The 9,654-nt window shown below is 45.0% G+C and overlaps 1 pseudogene across 1 annotated transcript; it reads right to left on the bottom strand.

Annotated features, from left to right (window-relative positions):
• Positions 1–625: 625 nt before the first annotated feature.
• LOC309557630 lies at positions 626–8,983 on the bottom strand (annotated as a pseudogene). Its single transcript has 3 exons — positions 8,582–8,983; positions 6,421–6,700; positions 626–903 (listed from the first exon to the last, which is right to left on the bottom strand). The product of its transcript is annotated as an uncharacterized misc_RNA (transcript).
• Between the last annotated feature and the right edge of the window lie 671 nt (positions 8,984–9,654).

Raw genomic sequence — 9,654 nt, 5'->3', positions numbered from 1 at the left:
GGATATCAAGTAACATCATTAGACAAACATTACAGGCTGTGCCCAACATTAAGGAAGAGCTGACTGATTGTGGGAGCGGTACCACTGTAGCCAAGGTTGCCACAAGGAAAGAGACTTTTGGGAAGTCCCTCTGCTGGAGGCAAACATAAGTTCATACAAGCTATGTTCCTGGACCAAGTCCAGAACATCCCGTAGTGGAGGGGGCAGTAACTTTTTCCAGATCCTAGTGATAGTCAATCGAGCTGCCAAGAGCACATTAGTAATGGTGTGTCTGGAGGCTGAAGGGTATGTTTCAATTGTGAGATTCAGCAGGGCAAGAGCTGGGGACGGAGTAACCGTAACGTTTGTAATTTCCGTGAGCGTTCTAAATATGTCACGCCAGTAGGATCGGAGAATTGGACAGTCCCAGAGGATATGGAAGATATCACCCAGTTGTCCGCAGTTTCTCCAACAGAGAGGAGAAGAGTGACGATAATATAAGGCCAATTTGGAGGGTGTTAAGTGCCACCGAAGAGTGGTTTTAACAGTTTGTTCCCATAAAGCTGAACATTTGGTGTGTTTGTACGCATGGTGAAGTGCCGTCTGCCATTGATGACTTGATATTATAATGAATACTGAGGTGGAGTTATACCAAATCTTCTTTTCAACTGGAAAATGAAGCAGAAGTCATTCCTTCCTTTAGAATTTCCTTAATTGTATTAAGTTTCTCATGCAATGTGCTCAGATTCCTATCTCCATGCATACTTCTGTTGGGATTCTCTTGATGTGCTATTTCTAATTTACTGAAGAGTAGAATGTCTCTGGCCAACCTCCCCAGACTGGGCTGTTTCTCCAGAATCCAGGATTTTGCCTCCTCCCCGTTGTTACCCACTTCATCCATCACCACAATCACTCTGCCTTTACCTGTCACAATCACAAGTGGTGACATTAGTCTCAGGAAATAAATAAAAAACTCACAGTATAAGTTCAATACATTTTGTCTTCAAAGAATTTTGGGGGCTTAATAAAATTATAAATAAATATAATTATAATTAATTATAATAAAAAACCCTCAATCCAGCTACTTAGCACAGAAAACCTAATTAACTGGTTGCCGACCGCCGCAAGTACATATACTGCGGCGGTCAGCTCCGGCCAGGCAAAGTGATATACCGGTACGTCACTCGCCTGCGAGCCAATAGGGGGCTCCCGCCCCCACTCGCTCACTCTGAAACCAGCGCGTGTGACCAGCGGACTCGATGTGCGCCGGTCACTCGCGATCGTCAGTTACAGAGGGAGAAAGGCAGGCGGCTAGAGTAAACAAAGCTGACTGTCACTCTCCCTTGTGTAACAGCAGAGATCATACGGTCCTGCTATGTAGGACCGTAGATCTCTGCTGTTACATGTAAAGCCACATCCCTGCACAGTTAGAAGCACGCCCCTAGGGACACACTTAACCCCTCCTTCTCCAATAAAGTTATCCCCTTCCCTGCCAGTGCCATTATTACAGTAACAGTGCATATGTATAGCACTGATTACTGTAGTAATGTCACTGGTACCCCCAAAAGTGTCAAAAATGTCAGTCAAGTGTCCGATCTGTCCCCCGCAATGTCGCAGTCCCACAAAAAAAAAAAAAAAAAATCGCAGATCGCAGCCATTACTCGTTAAAAAAAAAACAACAAAAACTACATAAATCTTTCCCTTAGTTAGTTAACGCAATAACTTTTGCGCAAACCAATCAAAATACGCTTTTTGCGATTTTTTTTACCAAACATATGTAGCAGAAAACAAATTGGCCTAAAATGTTAAAAAATTTAGATTTTTACATTTTTTTGGGGGAATTTCATAAAATAAAAATGTGAAAAATATTGTTATTTTTGCTAAATTGTCGCTCTTTTTTTGTTTATAGCGCATGATCAAAAAAATCGCACAGGTGATCAAATACCACCAAAAGAAAGCTCTGTTTGTGGGAAAAAAAGGACGTCAATTTCATTTGGGCATAGTGTCGCACGACCGCGCAATTGTCCCTTAAAGTCACGCAGTGCCGAATCACAAAATAGGCCCTGGTCAGGAAGGGGGTAAAATCTTCTGGGGCTTAAGTGGTTAAATGCTTTACAATTTAGCTGAGAAAACAGGTTTTTGTTGCCTAGTCAGGATAAGCCGAGCTTCCCTGAGTTTGGTTCAAACATGGTTTGGAGAAATTCAAAGAAGTTCATATTCCAAACCAGAACTGCATTGAAATCAATTGGAATGCAATCTGTCAAATCAAAAATGCCCGTTTTCTGGTCAAATTGGCAAAGGGGTGTCAAAAAATAGCTTGGGTGGGGTAGGAGCACACTGCATTGGGGAATATATACCAATGCAAAAATAAATTTAAAAAATAAATAAATACACCCATTTGGCCAGGAGCAGTGAATATTTTTTAACCAATGACATTTACAAAGGAAAAAAAACTGTTAGCATTTCAGGCAAAGTACATTTACCTGTTGACTTTTTTGAAAAAAAGAGGCACACAGGACCCTCGAAAGGTCTCACAACATATATGACAATTAAAAAAAAAAAAAAAAAAAACAATCTCCACTTATTTTCCTACATAGAATTCCCAGTATGTGAATGGGCTAGAGATGATAATGGCAGTGCCGGCATCCATAACAACCATTGACAGCGGAAAGCTATCATGTACAGTACAATACAGTAGAAGTAATACCAGTATTATACATTATGTTCAGCTCCTGACAAATGGGTCAATGTTTAGCTATTCGTCTGAATGCTCAAATAGCCAAAGTTCGATCCCAACCTTGAGCTCATCCCTAATACCATAAATATGTAAAGCCATGCTAAGGCGCCTTTGCACACTGCAGTCTCCAACTCTAAATTATGACCCAAATAGGAACCATACAGGATATATAGCAACAAATACACTGGAAGCAGGCTTACCTTAGAGGTAGACTCTTTATTCCTTACTAAGAAAATAAAGTAAGTATAATTGAACCATAGGGTAAGTACATCCTAATAGTGATGTCCAGTTCATGAACGAATCGTTCTTTTGAATAGATTCTTTTCAGTGAACTGGATGACTCAGTTCTTCTCACTGAATGACTCGTTAGGAAAACTGATCCTAGAGTGAGAGTTTAGCTCCGCCCTGCAACCAATCAGATGCTCCCAGCACACTGACAAGCTAAAAGGTGGAAAAGAAGCCTATCACAGTTCCGTATCAGACCAGTTACTGCACCGGTGGCATATACAAAGCCCGGGGGGCAAATCCGGCCCGCCAGGCCTTTTCATGCAACCCACAGCTGCCTGCCACCTCTGTGTCACTGTCCCGTAAAAAAATACATCCTCCGGCACCCTCTTAGCGCATGCGCGGCCGGCCGGTCTCCAAGGAGACATCTCACGCTTCCTCTCCTGGCGGCGCCGCTGCTCAATGTTCCGGCGCCGCTAGGACAAAGGGAGCGTGAGATGTCGCCTTGGAGACCGGCCAGGCCAATCTCCTGCTCTCTCTCCTCAGTCCCTCTAGCGGCGCCGACTATTAGTGTCAGTACCTTTTTTTTTTTTTTCCTATCAGCTAGCTGCACCCTGAGAGCGGGCTTTTTGCCCAATACACAGGCAGGGGTTGTACCAGAGCAGGGACAGATAGGAAGGTAGGATAATGCACAGATGTAAGAGAGTTTTTTTTTTTTTTTGGGGGGGGGGGGCCGGGGTGGGGTGGTGAGGGCTGTGGAGGCAAGTGGGAGGATGGGAGCAGAGCGCACTCCTAAACCCCGTACGCCAAAACACTGCACGCAACCCCGCACTCCATGCACAGCGCACTCCTGAACCCTGCACTCCGTACCCAGGGCACGCCAAAACTCCGCACGCAACCCGCACCCCATGCGCAGCGCACTCCTGAACCCGCACTCCATATGCAGCGCACTCCTGAACCCCGCACTCCGTACCCAGCGCACGCCAAAACTCCGAACGCAACCCCAAACTCTATGCGCAGTGCACTCCTGAACCTGCACTCCATATGCAGCGCACTCCTGAACCCCGCACTCTGTACTCAGCGCACTCCAAAACTCTGCCTGCAACCCCACACTCCATGCGCAGTGCACTCCTGAACCTGCTCTCCATATTCAGCGCACTCCTGAACTCCGCACTCCGTACCCAGTGCACGCCAAAACTCTGCATGCAACCCCGCACTCCATGCGCAGCGCATTCCTGAACCCGCACTCCATATGCAGCGCACTCCTGAACCCCGCACTCCGTACCCAGCGCACGCCAAAACTCAGCACGCAACCCCACACTCCATGCACAGTGCACTCCTAAACCTTCACTCCATATGTAGCGCACTCCTGAACCCCGCACTCTATACCCAGCGCACGCCAAAACTCTGCATGCAACCTTGCACTCCGTACGCAACTCTGCACTCCATGCGCAGCGCACTCCTGAATCCCGCGCTCCATATGCAGTGCACTCCTGAACCCCGCACTCCGTACCCAGCGCACGCCAAAACTACAGATCACAAAAACGACATAAAATAGATATGGTGTAGCGCTTGTAACGATAAGGTGAACTGCACAGTCCAGAAAAGTGTTCCCATACATCAAATAGTTGGAATAAACAAAGTCTTTCTGAAAATGTGATCCCAAGATGGAAATGCCAGACACTCCAAGCTCCAAAAGCCCAGTGTAAAGAGACCGCCACCAAAAGATAAGATTGGCCCCTTACCACAATACGATGATCCCCATAACAGGGATCGTATCCAGCCTGTGTGTCAGATCAGAAGACTCATGCAGGTTCTATGCCGGCTCCTTGTATCTCTCACATCAGCTCCACTCGAAACACATGTGTGTGTAAAAAAAGAGGAACAACTCCCATAGTGAAGTACAATCACTGACTTTTATTAAAATAAAAGAACGAAGAGTGGCAACTCACATTTAGACGGAGATAAAACAGCGTGTATGTCTCAGAGCATTCCCGGGACTTAGTTTCCAACCAGGAAAATGGCTGCCGCGTCCCCTCGTTTGTCACAGCGTGCCGTGCCGCAGGCTCCTCCTACGCGTTTCGTCAGTAGATGACGTCGTCAGGGGGAAAATGGCCGCCGCGTCCCCTCGTTGGTCACAGCGTGACGTGCCGCAGGCGCCTCCTATGCATTTCATCAGTAGATGACGTCGTCAAGGGGCCCTGACGACGTCATCTACTGACGAAACGCGTAGGAGGAGCCTGCGGCACGTCACGCTGTGACCAACGAGGGGACGTGGTGGCCATTTTCCTGGTTGGAAACGAAGTCCCGGGAATGCTCTGAGACATACACGCTGTTTTATCTCCGTCTAAATGTGAGTTGCCACTCTTCGTTCTTTTATTTTAATAAAAGTCAGTGATTGTACTTCCCTATGGGAGTTGTTCCCCTTTTTTTACACACACATGTGTTTCGAGTGGAACTGATGTGAGAGATACAAGGAGCCGGCATAGAACCTGATCTGACACACAGGCTGGATACGATCCCTGTAATGGGGATCATCGTATTGTGGTAAGGGGCCAATCTTATCTTTTGGTGGCGGTCTCTTTACACTGGGCTTTTGGAGCTTGGAGTGTCTGGCATTTCCATCTTGGGATCACTTTTTCGGAAAGACTTTGTTTATTCCAACTATTTGATGTATGGGAACACTTTTCTAGACTGTGCAGTTCACCTTATCGTTACAAGCGCTACACCATATCTATTTTATGTCGTTTTTGTGATCTGGTGTTTCTAATTCAGGGTCAGGTGTTGGCAGCTGTATCAAGTCTTTAGACTCATTTTATCCAATGATTTTAACCTATGTATTCATTTTGATGTTTTGAGCGCAGCAATACCCCCATTTTCCAAAACTACAGATACCACCGGCCCCTTGAGGGCAACTATACTGCTGATGCGGCCCCCGATGAATTTGAGTTTGACATCCCTGAGTTACTGAGTGAAAGACTCGGTTAGAAGAACCAAACACACTAAAAGAATCGTTTAACCGAGTACAACAATCATGCAGCAGCAGTGCTAAAGCAGACTGTGGGGACAGATAAAGGGTTAACTATTTAACCCTTTGCAAATGTGTCTAAAGACTAAACTGGATTTAAAAAAAAAAAACTATTTTTAAAATAAAATATGAAATATTATAAATGACTGCAATATTATTAGAATGTCACCTCTGTGGGTTCACTCTATGTTTCTGTTATACACTGCATGGTTGTTGTATTGATTCTTCAGTTCACTTGCTGAGTCTGCAGACAAGCAAGTGAACCAAAGCTCTGACTCACCCTTACTTCGGGATGAGTCAGAGCTCCGGTTCACTTGCTTGTCAGCAGACTCAGCAAGTGAACTGATGATTCGATTCCTGAATCGGTTTATTTCAGTGAGTAACTCAAAATGAACCGATTCACTTCAAAGAGTCGAACTTCCCATCACTACAACCTAACCTAGAATCTTACCAAGTTTAGTTGACATGTATTTCAGCTCTTCATCATACAGAGCATTCTCCAGATCGGTGAGAGATTGGTACCCCCGATTCATGCAGTGATACAAGATCCCAAATTTACAATATGATACCATTGATTGAAATCCCTTCACATGGGCAGGAGAAATCTGCTGGAATTTGACTTGGTGGTTTCCATATTCTTCAGATGACAGCAGTTTGTACAACCAGATACTCTTGGACTTTTCTGAACAGGAGAAGACACCAATGACAGAACTAGCTGGAGCTGATATTATCTGAGAAGAAGAAAATATAAATTGGAACCAAAGAGTGGAATATGAGAGAGACCAGTGTACACTTCATCAATTATATACAGTATCTCCCAAAAGTGAGTACACCCCTCACATCTTTGTAAATATTTTATTCTATCTTTTCATGTGACAACACTGAAGAAATGACACTTTGCTACAATGTAAAGTAGTGAGTGTACAGCTTGTATAACAGTGTAAATTTGCTGTCCCCTCAAAATAACTCAACACACAGCCATTAATAACACACAGCCATTAATGTCTAAACCGCTGGCAACAAAAGTGAGTACACCCCTAAGTGAAAATGTCTAAATTGGGCCCAATTAGCCATTTTCCCTCCCTGTGTCATCTGACTTGTTAGTGTTACAAGGTCTCAGGTGTGAATGGGGAACAGGTGTGTTAAATTTGGTGTTATCGCTCTCACTCTCTCATACTTGTCACTGGAAGTTCAACATGGCACCTCATGGCAAAGAACTCTCTGAGGACATAAAAAAAGAAAACTGTTGCTCTACATAAAGATGGCCTAGGCTATAAGAAGTTTGCCAAGACCCTGAAACTGAGCTGCAGCACGGTGTCCAAGACCATACAGCGGTTTTTTGTTTAATACATTTTTATTGAAGAAATGCGGTAGAAACAATGAACATGTGACAAGAACAAGGTCCAATGTGTACAAAGAAACTGAAGTAAACCAAACAATGCAAATATAGGACCAACAGTAATAATAAGAAAACTGTAATGAAAGCCATAGGTTGTAGAACGTGACCTCAAAAGATAAGAGACAATACAACATGGGCGCGAGCACAGTCACATATCAGTGAGGCAATGCAAATGCACTACAGTTATAAGTTGCACAGTCAGCATGTTATGGAGAGAAAGCAAAAGCGTAGAGAAAAGAAAGAGCGAGTTGGAAAGAAGAACAAGCAGTGAAAAGAAAGTAAAAGAGGAAAAAGAGAGGGGGGGGAGAGAAGGGGGGGGATCATGGCTACTGTAACAGAAAAGTAGAATAAAGACATAAATATAATCATAATCCGACGACTCAATCATTATAGTCATAAACATGAGTCTGAACCCAAGAGGATGTGTTCAAAGCTGAGAGCAGATACTCCAGGTTAGGAAGTGGATGGAGCCATGAGGGCAGCATATTCAGAAGTATAAGTGAAGGATATCCTGCAGGCCCAAATTTTGTACGATAATCAGAAAAGGCCTCTTTGTGAGCATGTTAGATCTTCCATTTGGAATATGCGGTCGACCTGTCTGAACCACTGAGGGATTGTTGGGGTGCTGGGCCGAGCCCAATGGCAAGGAATAAGAGATTTGGCAGCATTTTGTAATTGGGGGATAATGGAGCGCTTGTAGGAGCCCACCGGTTCTGTTACACAGTGGAATAGTACCACCCAAGGGTCATTTTGTACCGGGGAGCCTTGAATTTTTTGAATCCACTTTAAAACTTCTGACCAAAAAACTTGAATTTTAGGACAGGACCACCACAAGGGAGCGTGAGATGCGTCAGCCCCGCAACCCCTCCAGCACTTAGGAGAGGTGAGGGGGTAAATACGATGCAGATTAGTTGGGGTCAGATGCCAACGGGTGAGCACTTTATGGTTCATCTTGGCTGACGATGTGTAAGTGGAAGTAGAGTGGGTTAAACTGAGTATTAATGAGCGTTGAGAGTCAGACAAGGTGGAGGACAGATCCCTCTCCCATGCTGTCAACAATGAAGGAGTGTCGTCTGATATAAGATCCTGAAGAGCTTTGTAGAAGAGCGAGAGAGTTCCCTTCAAAGGTTTAGGAGATGCAAAGATTCATTCCAATGAGGTAAGATCAGAAAAGGTCCGCAGGGGTTTCGGTAACTGGGCTACAAAATGTTACAGTTAGGCATAGCGCAGTCAGGTGTGGGATAAGCTTGTCTTGAAAGGCACTGTAGTAGGAGGTCGTGAAACCGTCAGGTCCAGGGGCTTTACCTGAGGCCACGGACAACAATTCCTGTGTCGTGAGGGGCTGTTCTAGCGTCAATAGGGACTCCTGAGGGATTTGGGGAAGATTGGCCTTCTTCAAGTAGTCTCTGAGTGACACCTTTCTGACAGGGTCGGTCGCCGTCTGGGAGCCAACGTTGTATAAGTCTTGGTAGAAAGAGTGGAAGACACTAGCTACAGTATAGATTTTGTGTCGTGAACTAGAGAAGACGTATTGTCTTTGATCTTGGATATGTACGCAGCAAATTTCTTTTGCTGGAGTGATCTCGCCAAGAATCTGCTCGGTTTGTCTAACCATTCATACCAACGTTGAGACAGCATGCGGAGCTTATTTTTGTGATCTGCATGGTATAGCTGTTTAAGAGCCTCGCGCTTCCAAGATAACTGCAGCAAAAGAGAATCAGAGGAGGAGAGTTTGTGGGAGCATTCTAAAGCACGTATGTCACGCAGCAATGTGGATTGGCAGAGTATCCGTTCCCTTTTCCACCGGGAGCCTAATTCAATAAGTCTGCCTCTGATATGGGCCTTGTGGGATTCCCACAGAACCCCGGGAGATATATAAACTGAGACTTTTCAGAGAAAAAGAGACGCAAGTCTTCTTCTATAGAGGTTTTGTTATGCCACGCCATCAGGAGGGAGTCACTAAACTTCCAATTCGATTGTCTAGAGGGAAGAGACGGTGAGAGGATGGTAGCACAGATCGGGGCATGGTCCGAAATAATGGTCTGGGCAATGGAAGCGGTTTTTAGTAAGTGTGGATGATGGTGGTCATTGAAAAGGTAGTCAATCCTAGCATAAGTAAGATGAAGGGAGGAAAAGTGGGTGAAATCCTTGTCAGTGGGGTGTAAAATGTGCCAGGCATCGATAAGCTGGGCGTCCTGGAGCTTCTTCCTAAAATGTGTTAAGTGTCTGTGGGGGATCGAGGACAATCCCTTAGATGTGTCTAAGGAGGGTTCTAGTGGGGTATTA

Source organism: Pelophylax lessonae (genome assembly GCF_965119305.1).
Source record: "Pelophylax lessonae genome assembly, chromosome: 6".
Taxonomy (NCBI): Eukaryota; Metazoa; Chordata; class Amphibia; order Anura; family Ranidae; genus Pelophylax; species Pelophylax lessonae.
This window is presented reverse-complemented; position numbering and strand designations above follow the sequence as displayed.